The sequence below is a fragment of the Ranitomeya imitator genome, chromosome 2 (genome assembly GCF_032444005.1).
Source record: "Ranitomeya imitator isolate aRanImi1 chromosome 2, aRanImi1.pri, whole genome shotgun sequence".
Lineage (NCBI taxonomy): Eukaryota > Metazoa > Chordata > Amphibia > Anura > Dendrobatidae > Ranitomeya > Ranitomeya imitator.
In genome coordinates, this window is record NC_091283.1 from 473,774,293 (window position 1) to 473,792,602 (window position 18,310).

The 18,310-nt window shown below is 54.8% G+C and overlaps 1 protein-coding gene across 3 annotated transcripts in view; it reads left to right on the top strand.

Annotated features, from left to right (window-relative positions):
• Positions 1–269: 269 nt before the first annotated feature.
• The window catches only part of MAPT (microtubule associated protein tau), a 111,879-nt gene continuing 93,838 nt past the window's right edge, over positions 270–18,310 (top strand). For all 3 annotated transcript variants that reach the window (XM_069751297.1, XM_069751305.1, XM_069751301.1), the window contains exon 1: positions 270–395. The gene's annotated coding sequence lies outside the window, so the exon portion shown is untranslated. The remainder of the gene's footprint in view (positions 396–18,310) is intronic.

Consider the following 18,310-nt stretch of genomic DNA (forward strand, 5'->3'; position numbering starts at 1 on the left):
GATGATTTTATAACTCTTTATTTTTGTATTATTTATCTGTGTTTTATGCTTTATCATCACACCCTGGTAAAAAAAAAAAAAAAATCTCTCCCATCAGGGTGGGCGCCTCAGACAGCTCCCTCACACAAAGAGTCAGCGTGTAGGGGGAGGGATGGAGACTTCGGCTGCTGCTGATCCTGTCTCCATGGTAACCTACAGGCGCAGCAGTAACAGCAGCAGGACCAGGGAGGTGAATCGCCGCTGGTGGGCGTGGTTAAATGCGCGTTCGAACATGACCCCGCCCACCACAGGGTCGCGCATTCTCGGGTGCGAAGCAAAGTACCAGCTGTCAATCATAAGGCTGTTTTTTAGCTGACGGTCACGTTTTCTCCCCGCCTGTGTTACGGTACAGGACGGTGAGTTGACATTGTCATGAGCTGGGGGAGCTGTGTGGGGTAGTTTTGCGGCCGTGTTCTATAGCCTGTGACTCCACAGCTTTTAGGAAACTACAACTCCCAGCATGCCGTGACATCCGCGAGTTGTCAGAGCATGCTGGGAGTTGTAGTTTTCTAACGGGAGTATTTGACTTCATAAGGTAGCTCTGCCCGCAGTGGATAGAGGCATTGCTGGGGGTTGTAGTGCAGAGATCAAGACGACATATGTGAGCGAGGACCTGCAGTACAGATTCTCTCTGCTCATATGAAGTGCAGCCATGCTCCGTGCCCATAGTGTACTCTGCAGGGTGGCCCTCTACTGCAGTCTTCCCCATCTGTTGTAGAACTATAGCTCTCAGCATGCCCTGACAGTCTGCAGATACCTTACAGCTGAAAGTGTGATATGAAAAGCGCGATTAATACGGGTCACGGTGTGACCTGTGACCTCTACTAGACTATTAATGAGGTTTTCTGGCTTTATAGCGGACAACCCCTTTAAGTATCCTATATTATTTATATCTACTAGTGCCATTTACTTACTACAGGGTATATGCTCATTTTTTTATTGGGTTTTGTTTTTGAATGCAAATTGCAGCCAAGGGGCAGGGTTTCTCTGAAACAGGAAAACCCCTTTAATTCCAGCAATGCTGAAAGGCAACACGCATGTAACATGTCAGCTGCCCCTGCGGTTTATCTCTGCAGCGCTATGCGCTAAGATGACAAGTCACAGACAAGTACCCAAAAGTGTTTGGTCCCATGACTTGCCTGAGAACGGCTGACATATGACATAGCACTGTGTGGTCCTACTGTTAAAGGGATCTGTCACCAGGTATTTGTTACCCCATCTGAGACATTCAGGATGTACGAAGAGACCCTGATTCCAGCCATGTGCTGTTGTTTTTATATCACTGCTTTATCTTCTGCAAATCAAGCAGTTCTCTGACTTGTAAGCTCTGTATAACCTGCCCACACCACTGATTGGCAGATTTCTGTGTGCACTGTGCATAGGCAGAAAGTTGCCAATCGGTGGCAAGGATATTCTGAGCTCATGAATTTGGGGACTACATGGCATGAAACTACTAGTCTTCTAGTGATAATCTCCTGCTGGGAAAACAATGATTTTAACAAAACTACAGCAAGCAGCCCAGTAAGTGTTACATTCCTGGAATTAGGGTCTCTGTCTCTACATTATCCTGCTTTCAGATTAGATGTCTAAAACCTAGTGACCAATTCCCTCTAAGCCCCCAGACACAATAGATACAGTAGATGTTGGCTGAACTCTGGTTTGATTGATTGTTCAAAAAAGAGATGTCTCCCAACTCTCCCTCTCCCTCCTCCTGGTTATAGTGTGCACATGGTGACAGCCCCTCTCCCTCCTCCTGGCAGCAGTGTGCATATGGTGACAGCCCCTCTCCCTCCTCCTGGCAGCAGTGTGCACATGGTGACAGCCCCTCTCCCTCCTCCTGGCTGTAGTGTGCACATGGTGACAGCCCCTCTCCCTCCTCCTGGCTGTAGTGTGTGCACATGGTGACAGCCCCTCTCCCTCCTCCTGGCTGTAGTGTGCACATGGTGACAGCCCCTCTCCCTCCTCCTGGCTGTAGTGTGCATATGGTGACAGCCCCTCTCCCTCCTCCTGGCTGTAGTATGCACATGGTGACAGCCCCTCTCCCTCCTCCTGGCTGTAGTGTGCATATGGTGACAGCCCCTCTCCCTCCTCCTGGCAGCAGTGTGCACATGGTGACAGCCCCTCTCCCTCCTCCTGGCTGTAGTGTGCACATGGTGACAGCCCCTCTCCCTCCTCCTGGCAGCAGTGTGCACATGGTGACAGCCCCTCTCCCTCCTCCTGGCAGCAGTGTGCACATGGTGACAGCCCCTCTCCCTCCTCCTGGCTGTAGTGTGCACATGGTGACAGCCCATCTCCCTCCTCCTGACAGCAGTGTGCACATGGTGACAGCCCCTCTCCCTCCTCCTGGCTGTAGTGTGCACATGGTGACAGCCCCTCTCCCTCCTCCTGACAGCAGTGTGCACATGGTGACAGCCCCTCTCCCTCCTCCTGGCTGTAGTGTGCACATGGTGACAGCCCCTCTCCCTCCTCCTGGCTGTAGTGTGCACATGGTGACAGCCCCTCTCCCTCCTCCTGACAGCAGTGTGCACATGGTGACAGCCCCTCTCCCTCCTCCTAGCTGTAGTGTGCACATGGTGACAGCCCCTCTCCCTCCTCCTGACAGCAGTGTGCACATGGTGACAGCCCCTCTCCCTCCTCCTGGCTGTAGTGTGCACATGGTGACAGCCCCTCTCCCTCCTCCTGGCTGTAGTGTGCACATGGTGACAGCCCCTCTCCCTCCTCCTGGCAGCAGTGTGCACGTGGTGACAGCCCCTCTCCCTCCTCCTGGCTGTAGTGTGCACGTGGTGACAGCCCCTCTCCCTCCTCCTGGCTGTAGTGTGCACATGGTGACAGCCCCTCTCCCTCCTCCTGGCTGTAGCGTGCACATGGTGACAACCCCTCTCCCTCCTCCTGGCTGTAGTGTGCACATGGTGACAGCCCCTCTCCCTCCTCCTGGCTGTAGTGTGCACATGGTGACAGCCCCTCTCCCTCCTCCTGGCTGTAGTGTGCACATGGTGACAGCCCATCTCCCTCCTCCTGACAGCAGTGTGCACATGGTGACAGCCCCTCTCCCTCCTCCTGGCTATAGCGTGCACATGGTGACAGCCCCTCTCCCTCCTCCTGGCTGTAGCGTGCACATGGTGACAGCCCTTCTCCCTCCTCCTGGCTATAGTGTGCACATGGTGACAGCCCCTCTCCCTCCTCCTGGCTATAGTGTGCACATGGTGACAGCCCCTCTCCCTCCTCCTGGCTGTAGTGTGCACATGGTGACAGCCCCTTTCCCTCCTCCTGGCTGTAGTGTGCACATGGTGACAGCCCCTCTCCCTCCTCCTGGCTATAGTGTGCACATGGTGACATCCCCTCTCCCTCCTCCTGGCTGTAGTGTGCACATGGTGACAGCCCCTCTCCCTCCTCCTGGCTGTAGTGTGCACATGGTGACAGCCCATTTCCCTCCTCCTGGCTGTAGTGTGCACATGGTGACATCCCCTCTCCCTCCTCCTGGCTGTAGTGTGCACATGGTGACAGCCCCTCTCCCTCCTCCTGGCTGTAGTGTGCACATGGTGACATCCCCTCTCCCTCCTCCTGGCTGTAGTGTGTGCACATGGTGACAGCCCCTCTCCCTCCTCCTGGCTGTAGTGTGCACATGGTGACAGCCCCTCTCCCTCCTCCTGGCTGTAGTGTGCACATGGTGACAGCCCCTTTCCCTCCTCCTGGCTATAGTGTGCACATGGTGACAGCCCCTCTCCCTCCTCCTGGCTGTAGTGTGCACATGGTGACAGCCCCTTTCCCTCCTCCTGGCTATAGTGTGCACATGGTGACATCCCCTCTCCCTCCTCCTGGCTATAGTGTGCACATGGTGACATCCCCTCTCCCTCCTCCTGGCTGTAGTGTGCACATGGTGACAGCCCCTTTCCCTCCTCCTGGCTATAGTGTGCACATGGTGACAGCCCCTCTCCCTCCTCCTGGCTGTAGTGTGCACATGGTGACAGCCCCTCTCCCTCCTCCTGGCTGTAGTGTGCACATGGTGACAGCCCCTCTCCCTCCTCCTGGCTGTAGTGTGCACATGGTGACAGCCCCTCTCCCTCCTCCTGGCTGTAGTGTGCACATGGTGACAGCCCCTCTCCCTCCTCCTGGCTGTAGTGTGCACATGGTGACAGCCCCTCTCCCTCCTCCTGGCAGCAGTGTGCACATGGTGACAGCCCCTCTCCCTCCTCCTGGCTGTAGTGTGCACATGGTGACAGCCCCTCTCCCTCCTCCTGGCTGTAGTGTGCACATGGTGACAGCCCCTCTCCCTCCTCCTGGCTGTAGTGTGCACATGGTGACAGCCCCTCTCCCTCCTCCTGGCAGCAGTGTGCACATGGTGACAGCCCCTCTCCCTCCTCCTGGCTGTAGTGTGCACATGGTGACAGCCTCTCTCCCTCCTCCTGGCTGTAGTGTGCATATGGTGACAGCCCCTCTCCCTTCTCCTGGCTGTAGTGTGCACATGGTGACAGCCCCTCTCCCTCCTCCTGGCTGTAGTGTGCATATGGTGACAGCCCCTCTCCCTCCTCCTGGCTGTAGTGTGCACATGGTGACAGCCCCTCTCCCTCCTCCTGGCTGTAGTGTGCACATGGTGACAGCCCCTCTCCCTCCTCCTGGCAGCAGTGTGCACATGGTGACAGCCCCTCTCCCTCCTCCTGGCTGTAGTGTGCACATGGTGACAGCCTCTCTCCCTCCTCCTGGCTGTAGTGTGCATATGGTGACAGCCCCTCTCCCTTCTCCTGGCTGTAGTGTGCACATGGTGACAGCCCCTCTCCCTCCTCCTGGCTGTAGTGTGCACATGGTGACAGCCCCTCTCCCTCCTCCTGGCTGTAGTGTGCACATGGTGACAGCCCCTCTCCCTCCTCCTGGCTGTAGTGTGCACATGGTGACAGCCCCTCTCCCTCCTCCTGGCTGTAGTGTGCACATGGTGACAGCCCCTCTCCCTCCTCCTGGCTGTAGTGTGCACATGGTGACAGCCCCTCTCCCTCCTCCTGGCAGCAGTGTGCACATGGTGACAGCCCCTCTCCCTCCTCCTGGCTGTAGTGTGCACATGGTGACAGCCCCTCTCCCTCCTCCTGGCTGTAGTGTGCACATGGTGACAGCCCCTCTCCCTCCTCCTGGCTGTAGTGTGCACATGGTGACAGCCCCTCTCCCTCCTCCCGGCAGCAGTGTGCACATGGTGACAGCCCCTCTCCCTCCTCCTGGCTGTAGTGTGCACATGGTGACAGCCTCTCTCCCTCCTCCTGGCTGTAGTGTGCATATGGTGACAGCCCCTCTCCCTTCTCCTGGCTGTAGTGTGCACATGGTGACAGCCCCTCTCCCTCCTCCTGGCTGTAGTGTGCACATGGTGACAGCCCCTCTCCCTCCTCCTGGCTGTAGTGTGCACATGGTGACAGCCCCTCTCCCTCCTCCTGGCTGTAGTGTGCACATGGTGACAGCCCCTCTCCCTCCTCCTGGCAGCAGTGTGCACATGGTGACAGCCCCTCTCCCTCCTCCTGGCTGTAGTGTGCACATGGTGACAGCCTCTCTCCCTCCTCCTGGCTGTAGTGTGCATATGGTGACAGCCCCTCTCCCTTCTCCTGGCTGTAGTGTGCACATGGTGACAGCCCCTCTCCCTCCTCCTGGCTGTAGTGTGCATATGGTGACATCCCCTCTCCCTCCTCCTGGCTGTAGTGTGTGCACATGGTGACAGCCCCTCTCCCTCCTCCTGGCTGTAGTGTGCACATGGTGACAGCCCCTCTCCCTCCTCCTGGCTGTAGTGTGCACATGGTGACAGCCCCTCTCCCTCCTCCTGGCAGCAGTGTGCACATGGTGACAGCCCCTCTCCCTCCTCCTGGCTGTAGTGTGCACATGGTGACAGCCTCTCTCCCTCCTCCTGGCTGTAGTGTGCATATGGTGACAGCCCCTCTCCCTTCTCCTGGCTGTAGTGTGCACATGGTGACAGCCCCTCTCCCTCCTCCTGGCAGCAGTGTGCATATGGTGACAGCCCCTCTCCCTCCTCCTGGCAGCAGTGTGCACATGGTGACATCCCCTCTCCCTCCTCCTGGCTATAGTGTGCACATGGTGACAGCCCCTCTCCCTCCTCCTGGCAGCAGTGTGCACATGGTGACAGCCCCTCTCCCTCCTCCTGGCTGTAGTGTGCACATGGTGACAGCCCCTCTCCCTCCTCCTGGCAGCAGTGTGCACATGGTGACAGCCCTTCTCCCTCCTCCTGGCTGTAGTGTGCACATGGTGACAGCCCCTCTCCCTCCTCCTGGCAGCAGTGTGCACATGGTGACAGCCCTTCTCCCTCCTCCTGGCTGTAGTGTGCACATGGTGACAGCCCTATTTTCTGGACAATTCCATACTGCCATGATATCATCCTGTCTCTCCTGATGAACCCATGTTGGGGGAAACGCGTCGAGAGTCGTTTATGTGCCTTTAGCCGCCTAGGAGTTACAGTATCGGTTTTTCCACTACTTGTCTAATATGAACACAGCAGATAAGTATTGTTTTTGCATATTGTACATCTTATGTGCTGCTATGTGTAGTGGTTATGTGTGGTGATATACCTAGATATCTGGCGTGGCATATTTGTTTGTTTTTCATATGGTTTTTACATGCATTTGTGGTAGGACTGGTTAGTGTAGGATCTTTTTTTGTACTTGGTACCATGTGTTAGGTTACACTACAAGATACCCCATGTTTTGATGTGCGATATGTGCGTTATTTATCTATAAGCGCTATCCCTTTTGTTTACATCACATTGGAGGGGAGGGCCGGTTATGCTGTTAAATTACATAACACATAGCTTCATATGATATTACCAGCCATCTGGCCTCTCTTTCCTACTTTACTCCTTATAGGGAGATAGTAGGAGGTTAGGGATAGCCATCGCACGAGCGGGGGCGCCATTCTCATTTTATCTCTTAGGGTGCCAACCTCCGCATCTAGGTAGGTGTACAGCCATAGGTGTTTTTTTTCATCTGTTGTAGGGATATCTCACTTATATCCTGGCACCCTTGGTACTTGGTATAGGTCAATACACGTGTGTACCACCAGCATATTATCAGTGTGTGTATATATATATTTTTTTACTATATATTCTTTCCAGTCTACCAATAGATTATCTTGGTAGGGAGTATTTTTCTCCCTTAGTGGATTGCCCTAGTATTTAGGGCTTTCTTGTCTTTTTGGGTTTTTTTTCTATTTGTGTTATTTAATAAAGTATCTATTTTATGGAGGTTTTGTTCTTTGTGTAAGCTGTATTTTTCCCTTTTTTATACATTATTTGTGAGCTGCACATGGTGACAGCCCCTCTCCCTCCTCCTGGCAGCAGTGTGCACATGGTGACAGCCCCTCTCCCTCCTCCTGGCTGTAGTGTGCACATGGTGACAGCCCCTCTCCCTCCTCCCGGCTGTAGTGTGCACATGGTGACAGCCCCTCTCCCTCCTCCTGGCTGTAGTGTGCACGTGGTGACAGCCCCTCTCCCTCCTTCTGGCAGCAGTGTGCACATGGTGACAGCCCCTCTCCCTCCTCCTGGCAGCAGTGTGCACATGGTGACAGCCCCTCTCCCTCCTCCTGGCAGCAGTGTGCACATGGTGACAGCCCCTCTCCCTCCTCCTGGCTGTAGTGTGCACATGGTGACAGCCCCTCTCCCTCCTCCTGGCAGCAGTGTGCACATGGTGACAGCCCCTCTCCCTCCTCCTGGCAGCAGTGTGCACATGGTGACAGCCCCTCTCCCTCCTCCTGGCTGTAGTGTGCACATGGTGACAGCCCCTCTCCCTCCTCCTGGCTGTAGTGTGCACGTGGTGACAGCCCCTCTCCCTCCTTCTGGCAGCAGTGTGCACATGGTGACAGCCCCTCTTCCTCCTCCTGGCAGCAGTGTGCACATGGTGACAGCCCCTCTTCCCTCCTCCTGGCAGCAGTGTGCACATGGTGACAGCCCCTCTCCCTCCTCCTGGCTGTAGTGTGCACGTGGTGACAGCCCCTCTCCCTCCTTCTGGCAGCAGTGTGCACATGGTGACAGCCCCTCTTCCTCCTCCTGGCAGCAGTGTGCACATGGTGACAGCCCCTCTCCCTCCTCCTGGCTGTAGTGTGCACATGGTGACAGCCCCTCTCCCTCCTCCTGGCAGCAGTGTGCACATGGTGACAGCCCCTCTCCCTCCTCCTGGCTGTAGTGTGCACATGGTGACAGCCCCTCTCCCTCCTCCTGGCTGTAGTGTGCACATGGTGACAGCCCCTCTCCCTCCTCCTGGCTGTAGTGTGCACATGGTGACAGCCCCTCTCCCTCCTCCTGGCTGTAGTGTGCACGTGGTGACAGCCCCTCTCCCTCCTTCTGGCAGCAGTGTGCACATGGTGACAGCCCCTCTTCCTCCTCCTGGCAGCAGTGTGCACATGGTGACAGCCCCTCTTCCCTCCTCCTGGCAGCAGTGTGCACATGGTGACAGCCCCTCTCCCTCCTCCTGGCTGTAGTGTGCACATGGTGACAGCCCCTCTCCCTCCTCCTGGCAGCAGTGTGCACATGGTGACAGCCCCTCTCCCTCCTCCTGGCAGCAGTGTGCACATGGTGACAGCCCCTCTCCCTCCTCCTGGCAGCAGTGTGCACATGGTGACAGCCCCTCTCCCTCCTCCTGGCTGTAGTGTGCACATGGTGACAGCCCCTCTCCCTCCTCCTGGCTGTAGTGTGCACATGGTGACAGCCCCTCTCCCTCCTCCTGGCTGTAGTGTGCACATGGTGACAGCCCCTCTCCCTCCTCCTGGCTGTAGTGTGCACATGGTGACAGCCCCTCTCCCTCCTCCTGGCTGTAGTGTGCACATGGTGACAGCCCCTCTCCCTCCTCCTGGCTGTAGTGTGCACATGGTGACAGCCCCTCTCCCTCCTCTTGGCAGCAGTGTGCACATGGTGACAGCCCCTCTCCCTCCTCCTGGCTGTAGCGTGCACATGGTGACATCCCCTCTCCCTCCTCCTGGCTGTAGTGTGCACATGGTGACAGCCCCTCTCCCTCCTCCTGGCTGTAGTGTGTGTAATGACCAGAGGTCCGAATATGATCCAGTGAGTCACAAACCAAGACCAAGGCAGAAATCTCCAACGGTATTTACTCAAAGGCAAAATAATCAAGGTAATATGGAGAATATTAAGGCAGATGCACCCCAAAGATACACTAGCTCAGCAGCAGCTGAAATCACTGTGCCACTCCAAGGTCTCCTGAGAACTGTATACTACAACAGACTAGTAAGAAATTTACCTAACAGGCAACTAAAAACAGGAACAAGTGTAAATTGAATGTAGTGTTATTAAGGGAGCCCCTGGAATGGCACATTGAGTATAACTTACACAACTCTAATATAAGATACACCTCTAAAGTAACAACTTAACACTCTAAGCAGAGATACCCGGGTATCTATAACTATGGTACCGTATCCTGAGATAGATTTCCTCTCAGACAGGAATCCGCACAGGCTGTAGCCAGTCCATATCTTCAGCGCCAATAAGTTACAGCAAGCTCCTCTTGTCTTGTCGGCCGATGCCGAGCCCAAACGCCGGGGACTTAGTTAGTGGTCTCACGATGTTGTCTCTGCTTCTGTAGCTCCTAGGAATGCTTCCACGACAATCCGTCCGTCTCTGTATCAGCCGTCTGTCCAGACTTGTTTCTCCACTCAATGCACAGGGAATCCACAGACTTCCAAATTCGTACTGGGTTCTTAGTAAAGTCTCAGTCTTTTCTTAGATAAAGGGTTAGCTCTTCTCCAGGAAACGTTAGCAACACAAGTCTCTCACAGAGTTAAACAAAAGGTTAGCTCTTCTCCAGGGGAACGTTAGCAACAAAAAGTCTCTCAAAAGCTTCTTTTCCTCCAAAAACACTTGCAGTAAATCCACACACAGTCTCTTTTTTTAAGATCTCACAGCAGCTTCTCCTTTGCTTCCCGCCTTTTCTCTCTCGGCTCTCACTTCCTACTTTCACTTCACACACGAGACACTGGACCCCACCCCCCAGCACACATTGTCTCTGGGAGTTTTGCACTGTCTGTCTTCTGCTGCAACCGGCAAAAACCACAGGGTCCTAGTGCCCTCTCAGTGGGACTACAGTTCACCCTCTTACATGCCACCCCACTAGAGGTTGGCGTCCTCGACATACCTCCCCACTCAAATTCATCTTGAGCATATCGCTGAGGCGGTATTCCTGCCGTAGATCGTGTAGTTCTCCTGAGTCCTACATCAACAGGTGCGACCTTAGAGGGAGCTAGAGTCTCTTCCATGGTCGTGTTAGTGGGCGTAAGTGGAGTTGTCTCCTCCTGCGGCTCGATGTCCTGTGATACAGCGTCAGGACCAAGCAGTTGACCTGATGCACTTTCCTCAACAACATCCTCCATATCCCCAACATTCTCCTCACCCGAGGCCAGATCGGTCACAGGGGGCAAATAAGCAGGCGCAGGAGTAAGCACACCATCAAACTCAAGATCATTCAGAGCTTCCGCCCCTTGAAACATGGCCTCTGGCTCTAGGGGGGTAGGCGCCGAATCTTCAAACCAGCACCGCTGTAACATGTTACGATGCAAATTACGGGTTGGCCCCCCTGTCCCCACCGGTTCGACCTCGTACACTGGAATCTCAGGGTTCACCTGTTTTTTTTATCAGATACGGTATCGCCTCCCATCGGTCACTCAGCTTTCCTGACCGTCGTTTTGTCCTCACCAACACTCTGTCTCCCGGAGAGAACAGCTCTGTTTGTACAGGTCGCGTGTCCTTATGGACCACCTGGCGAAGGCGGTCGCCCACCACCTGATGCACCACCCTCAACCGCCGCCGATGCTCTCGTACCCACTCGGATGCAGTCCGAAGGGGGGCGGAGGAGGGATCTGGCATGTTCAAATCCTCAATGTCTCGGCCAGGTCTACCAAACATCAACATGTGTGGTGAGTAACCAGTAGTACTGTGCACCCTGTTATTGTAAGCCCACATCAATTCGGGGAGATACTCAGGCCAGCATGTCTGTTGCTGACTCTCTAAGGACCTCAACATTTGCAACAGGGTCCGATTAAAACGCTCACACGCCCCGTTACCCTGAGGGTGGTAAGGCGTTGTTCTCGACTGCTTGATACCATAGAGCTGGTGCAACTCTTTCATCAGCGTCCCCTGAAAGCAGGCCCCTTGATCTGAATGTATTCTCTGCGGACACCCGAACACTTGGAAGAAATGTCGGCACACTGCCTCAGCCGCCGACTTGGCCGTCTGATCTCTTGTCGGCACCGCTACAGCATACTTGGTAAAGTGATCTGTCATCACCAGGCAATAGGAGTACCCTGACGTAGAGTACCCTATCAACACGTAGTCAATCATGAGTAGTTCCAGTGGAGCTGAAGTCTTAATAGACTGTGTGGGAGCCCGCTGCTCAGGGCTTTTGTTGAGCCCACAAATTCGGCACTGCCGACACGCGTCGGCCACCATCCCTCGCAACTCAGGGCAGTAGAGGTCTCGCTGCAACCACTGAAGTGTCTTTTCACTTCCAAAATGGGCCCCCTTCTCATGCGCCTCACGAGCGACCACTGGCCCCATCCCCACAGGAATTATCAGTTGGTACCGATGCTGCAGCTCCGATGGCAGGTACACCTTACGATACAAAAGACCTTGTTCCACACACAATTTATCCCATTGTCGAAGGAGTTTCATTCCTTCCATGGACAACTGAGCCTTGTCCTCTGCACTGGGCCAGGCCTTGTTTTGTACCCAACGGCGCACAAGTGCAACGTCCGGACCCTCATCCTGGACTCTTGTCCAATCTGAGGGTGTTTTACCCAGGACACAGGGCATCCCGGTGGCCACCCCACTTGAGTGTACCACACTTTGGAAGATAGGTATTTGCCCCAAAGCTGGAGTTTCAGTATCCTCAAGTTGTTCGTCAACATCTTCCCCGGATGACCCAAGGGGCACTCTTGACAATGCATCTGCATTGCCGTTCTCTCGACCAGAGCGAAATTTAATGCGGTAATTGAACTTGGCCAGTCTGGCGACCCACCGCTGCTCCAACGCCCCCAGTTTTGCATTCTCTAAGTGAGCTAGCGGGTTGTTATCTGTCATGACTAGCACCTCAGCTCCTGTTAGATACTCGGTGAAGCGTTCTGTCATTGCCCACACCAGGGCAAGCAATTCCAGCCGGAATGAGCTGTAGTTAGCCGGATTTCGCTCGGAGTCTCTTAAAGATCTGCTGCCATAAGAAATCACTCGTTCTCGGCCGTCCTGCACCTGTGCTAGTACTGCCCCCAACCCATGAAGACTACCATCGGTATACAACAAAAAAGGGGTGTCAAACCGGGCGTAGGCCAGCAATGGGGCACTCGTTAGGGCAGTTTTCACTCCATCAAATGCCTTTTTCTGTAGGGGCCCCCATGGAATGGGGCGATTTCGAGGACCCAACGCTGTCCCTCTCAAAAGTTCATTCAAGGGACTCACCAATTGTGAGAATTTAGGCACAAACCGCCGATAGTATCCTGCTAGGCCCAGGAAGGCCCGCACTTCTCGCAGGTCACAAGGAGGTGGCCACCCTTGTACCGCCTTAATCTTACTGGCTAAAGGTAGTACCCCATCCGGGGTCACCAGATGCCCCAAATATTCAATCTGGTTTCGTAACAGTTGACATTTTTTTGGCTTTATTTTCAGGCCGTAGCTCTTGAGCCGCCGGAGAACTTGACGCAGCTTCTCCAGATGATCTTCAAATGAGGTTCCGAACACCACAATGTCGTCTAGATATATCAGGACTGATTCAAAATTTAGATCGCCCAAGCAATGTTCCATCAGGCGTTGGAAGGTTCCCGGGGCGGTAGCGAGGCCAAAGGGCATCCGGTTGAACTCAAAGAGCCCCATTGGCAAGACAAACGCCGTCTTGGCCCGATCTTTTTCAGCCATTGGGACCTGCCAGTACCCGCTTGCCAAATCCAACGTTGAGAAATACTTGGCCCGACCCAGGGCCGACAGGGATTCTTCAATACGGGGTAAAGGATATGCGTCCCGTACGGTGTGGGCATTCAATTTCCGATAGTCCACACAAAATCGGAGTGTCCCATCATTCTTGCGGACCAAAACTACAGGGGCCGCCCAGGGACTCCGGCTCTCTCGGATCACTTGGTTGTCCAGCATACTGGCCACCATGCTCTTCACCTCTTGATAGAGCGCCGGAGGAATTTGACGATATCTTTCTCTAATGGGTGGAGTATCCCCCGTTGGAATCTCATGCTCAATCGTCTGGGTACACCCGAAGTCCTCTCCATATCGGGAAAAGGTCTCTTGATGTTCCCACAAAACTCTCTCCAACTGCTCCAACTGCACGGGGGTCAGCTTCTCCCGATCCACTCCCATCTGCTCCATGATCACATGAACATTCCATTCCTCCGTAGGAGGTTCAGTCCGGCCTACCTCGACCGCGAATGTCCAGGATGACTGTTGGTCTGGTCGCAATTCGAACCCTGCATTTTCCGGCACCTTCTCTGGCGGCACGAACAGTTCAGCCAGTATGGTCCCAGCGGGAATTGCAACAGCTTCATCTAAAACATTGATGCATCGGACCGGCACTCGTCCATTCTTCACAATTGCCAAAGACCGGGCCACATGTACCTTGGCAAATGAGGAACCCTCTCGGGCGGGCTCAAGTAGCACTTCAAGCCCATTCAATCTCTGTGCAGCTCCCACAGGCAGCATTAAGAGTTCCTCTTGTCTGGGTCCCAGCAGGATCGGGGCCCTCGAAGTCACTCGGACCCGGCCCACCCGGCCACCTGGGACCGCACTTTTCAGCAAGTCGCAACTCAGCACTAGACGGTGTAGAATTCTCTGTGTGGGTCGGTGTCTTGTCGCACGGGCCCAGTATCGGGGTCCTTCACTGGCATACATCTGGTGATTCAAATCTCGCAGCACGTTCATTCCGAGCGTCACTTCCATCCCTCTTCTAGGGGGGTGATCCACCAGTACTACCCCTTTCTGCCCCAGCTCTTGACCAAACATTTTTAGTTGCATCCACACGATCCCTTTGACTGACAATTGACCATTATTTGCGGCGGTCAGTCGTATCACTCGGCCATCCTCTGGAATCACTAGTCGACTGAAGTATCTCTCATATACTTCTAGAGGCATTATAGTACATTCGGATCCCGTGTCAACCAAGCACCTCATCTTCCGCCCTTCAAACTTCTTCTATCACTGGACTACATGCAAACAAATCTTGTTCATTCCGTCGAGGGCTTTGTGTGGGTGGGGCCGCTGCTGCTTGCCCTCTCATGGCAGCGGCCGGAAGTTTAAAGCCGGCGACGTGGTTTCTGGGGCTGTAAGCGCCCGGCAGAAACGCGAGATGTGTCCCTGGCGGCCACACTTCCAGCAGGTGATTGTTCCTCGTGGGCGAGGGCTTGACTCATTCTGATAGGACGACCTGGCCATTTGCGGGGTCACCGTTCCAGGGGGTGGGGCAGGAGGTTCCCGTGAGGGGGTAGAGGCGGGATCAACTGTCAGTTGAGACAATTTCAGCTTCAACTCCTTCACCTCAGCACGCAAAGCTTGTACCACGCTTACCAGCCCCTCTCCCCCCGACCCTGATGACCCACCTTCCTCCAGCTGGGCACTGTTCACTGACCCCTCGGGAACATAGGCTGATTTCTCTTCCCTTTCCACTGCAGCTCGGTAAATCTGCCAGAAAGATAACTCTGGTGCAACCCGGGCCATTTCCAACAGTTTGTCCCGGAGAAGTCTATTGGCTAAACCGGTGATGAATTGGTCCCGGAGCAAGCGGTCTACCTCCCGGAACGCCCCCATGGCCCCCGGGTCTAGTCACTGCATCTCATTCAACATCTCTTGCAAAATATTAGAGTACTGCATCAGGGACTCACACTCTCTCTGGGGACGATTAAAGAATAGGGACCGAAGCTGGGCCACACGCGCTCGGCCCCCCAAACTCCCCTCTAACAGTTCCAAAATCTTTTCTAATGTATCCCTCTCTGATTCTGGGCGCACCATCACCATACGCCTAATATCACCCTCCAGTGCATTTAATGCCAGCTCAGCGCGTAACGCGGGGGTCAAATTACACATGCGCAGAATACTCCGGATTCTCTCAGCCCAATCTTGCAACGCCATATTGCGCCCATCGTATTTCGGCATGTGCTGAAGTAAAGCCCCTACAGGCACATACCCTCCCGGGGTCGCCGCGGCTGCCAGGGGAACCCCAACCCCCGAGGAGGATGCGGATACAGCGGGGTCATTTCCACCCTCGCCCTCGTCCATGACAAACACTGGATCCTGCCGACTACGCCAAAAATGTAATGACCAGAGGTCCGAATATGATCCAGTGAGTCACAAACCAAGACCAAGGCAGAAATCTCCAACGGTATTTACTCAAAGGCAAAATAATCAAGGTAATATGGAGAATATTAAGGCAGATGCACCCCAAAGATACACTAGCTCAGCAGCAGCTGAAATCACTGTGCCACTCCAAGGTCTCCTGAGAACTGTATACTACAACAGACTAGTAAGAAATTTACCTAACAGGCAACTAAAAACAGGAACAAGTGTAAATTGAATGTAGTGTTATTAAGGGAGCCCCTGGAATGGCACATTGAGTATAACTTACACAACTCTAATATAAGATACACCTCTAAAGTAACAACTTAACACTCTGAGCAGAGATACCCGGGTATCTATAACTATGGTACCGTATCCTGAGATAGATTTCCTCTCAGACAGGAATCCGCACAGGCTGTAGCCAGTCCATATCTTCAGCGCCAATAAGTTACAGCAAGCTCCTCTTGTCTTGTCGGCCGATGCCGAGCCCAAACGCCGGGGACTTAGTTAGTGGTCTCACGATGTTGTCTCTGCTTCTGTAGCTCCTAGGAATGCTTCCACGACAATCCGTCCGTCTCTGTATCAGCCGTCTGTCCAGACTTGTTTCTCCACTCAATGCACAGGGAATCCACAGACTTCCAAATTCGTACTGGGTTCTTAGTAAAGTCTCAGTCTTTTCTTAGATAAAGGGTTAGCTCTTCTCCAGGAAACGTTAGCAACACAAGTCTCTCACAGAGTTAAACAAAAGGTTAGCTCTTCTCCAGGGGAACGTTAGCAACAAAAAGTCTCTCAAAAGCTTCTTTTCCTCCAAAAACACTTGCAGTAAATCCACACACAGTCTCTTTTTTTAAGATCTCACAGCAGCTTCTCCTTTGCTTCCCGCCTTTTCTCTCTCAGCTCTCACTTCCTACTTTCACTTCACACACGAGACACTGGACCCCATCCCCCAGCACACATTGTCTCTGGGAGTTTTGCACTGTCTGTCTTCTGCTGCAACAGGCAAAAACCACAGGATCCTAGTGCCCTCTCAGTGGGACTACAGTTCACCCTCTTACATGTGCACAAGCCCCTCTCCCTCCTCCTGGCTGTAGTGTGCACATGGTGACAGCCCCTCTCCCTCCTCCTGGCTGTAGTGTGCACATGGTGACAGCCCCTCTCCCTCCTCCTGGCTGTAGTGTGCACATGGTGACATCCCCTCTCCCTCCTCCTGGCTGTAGTGTGCACGTGGTGACATCCCCTCTCCCTCCTCCTGGCTGTAGTGTGCACGTGGTGACAGCCCCTCTCCCTCCTCCTGGCTGTAGTGTGCACGTGGTGACAGCCCCTCTCCCTCTTCCTGGCAGTAGTATGGACGTGGTGACAGCCCCTCTCCCTCCTCCTGGCTGTAGTGTGCACGTGGTGACAGCCCCTCTCCCTCCTCCTGGCAGCAGTGTGCACGTGGTGACAGCCCCTCTCCTCCTCCTGGCTGTACTGTGCACATGGTGACAGCCCCTCTCCCTACTCCTGGCTGTAGTGTGCACATGGTGACAGCCCCTCTCCCTCCTCCTGGCTGTAGTGTGCACATGGTGACAGCCCCTCTCCCTCCTCCTGGCAGCAGTGTGCACATGGTGACAGCCCCTCTCCCTCCTCCTGGCTGTAGTGTGCACATGGTGACAACCCCTATCCCTCCTCCTGGCTGTAGTGTGCACATGGTGACAGCCCCTCTCCCTCCTCCTGGCTGTAGTGTGCACATGGTGACAGCCCCTCTCCCTCCTCCTGGCTGTAGTGTGCACATGGAGACAGCCCATCTCCCTCCTCCTGGCTGTAGTGTGCACATGGTGACAGCCCCTCTCCCTCCTCCTGGCTGTAGTGTGCACATGGTGACAGCCCCTCTCCCTCCTCCTGGCTGTAGTGTGCACATGGTGACAGCCCCTCTCCCTACTCCTGGCAGCAGTGTGCACATGGTGACAGCCTCTCTCCCTCCTCCTGGCTGTAGTGTGCACATGGTGACAGCCCCTCTCCCTCCTCCTGGCTGTAGTGTGTGCACATGGTGACAGCCCCTCTCCCTCCTCTTGGCTGTAGTGTGTGCACATGGTGACATCCCCTCTCCCTCCTCCTGGCTGTAGTGTGCACATGGTGACAGCCCCTCTCCCTCCTCCTGGCAGCAGTGTGCACATGGTGACAGCCCCTCTCCCTACTCCTGGCAGCAGTGTGCACATGGTGACAGCCTCTCTCCCTCCTCCTGGCTGTAGTGTGCACATGGTGACAGCCCCTCTCCCTCCTCCTGGCTGTAGTGTTCACATGGTGACAGCCCCTCTCCCTCCTCCTGGCTGTAGTGTGTGCACATGGTGACAGCCCCTCTCCCTCCTCCTGGCTGTAGTGTGTGCACATGGTGACAGCCCTTCTCCCTCCTCTTGGCTGTAGTGTGTGCACATGGTGACATCCCTTCTCCCTCCTCCTGGCTGTAGTGTGCACATGGTGACAGCCCCTCTCCCTCCTCCTGGCAGCAGTGTGCACATGGTGACAGCCCCTCTCCCTCCTCCTGGCTGTAGTGTGCACATGGTGACAGCCCCTCTCCCTCCTCCTGGCTGTAGTGTGCACATGGTGACAGCCCCTCTCCCTCCTCCTGGCTGTAGTGTGCACATGGTGACAGCCCCTCTCCCTCCTCCTGGCAGCAGTGTGCACATGGTGACAGCCCCTCTCCCTCCTCCTGGCTGTAGTGTGCACATGGTGACAGCCCCTCTCCCTCCTCCTGGCTGTAGTGTGCACATGGTGACAGCCCCTCTCCCTCCTCCTGGCTGTAGTGTGCACATGGTGACAGCCCCTCTCCCTCCTCCTGGCAACAGTGTGCACATGGTGACAGCCCCTCTCCCTCCTCCTGGCTGTAGTGTGCACATGGTGACAGCCCCTCTCCCTCCTCCTGGCTGTAGTGTGCACATGGTGACAGCCCCTCTCCCTCCTCCTGGCTGTAGTGTGCACATGGTGACAGCCCCTCTC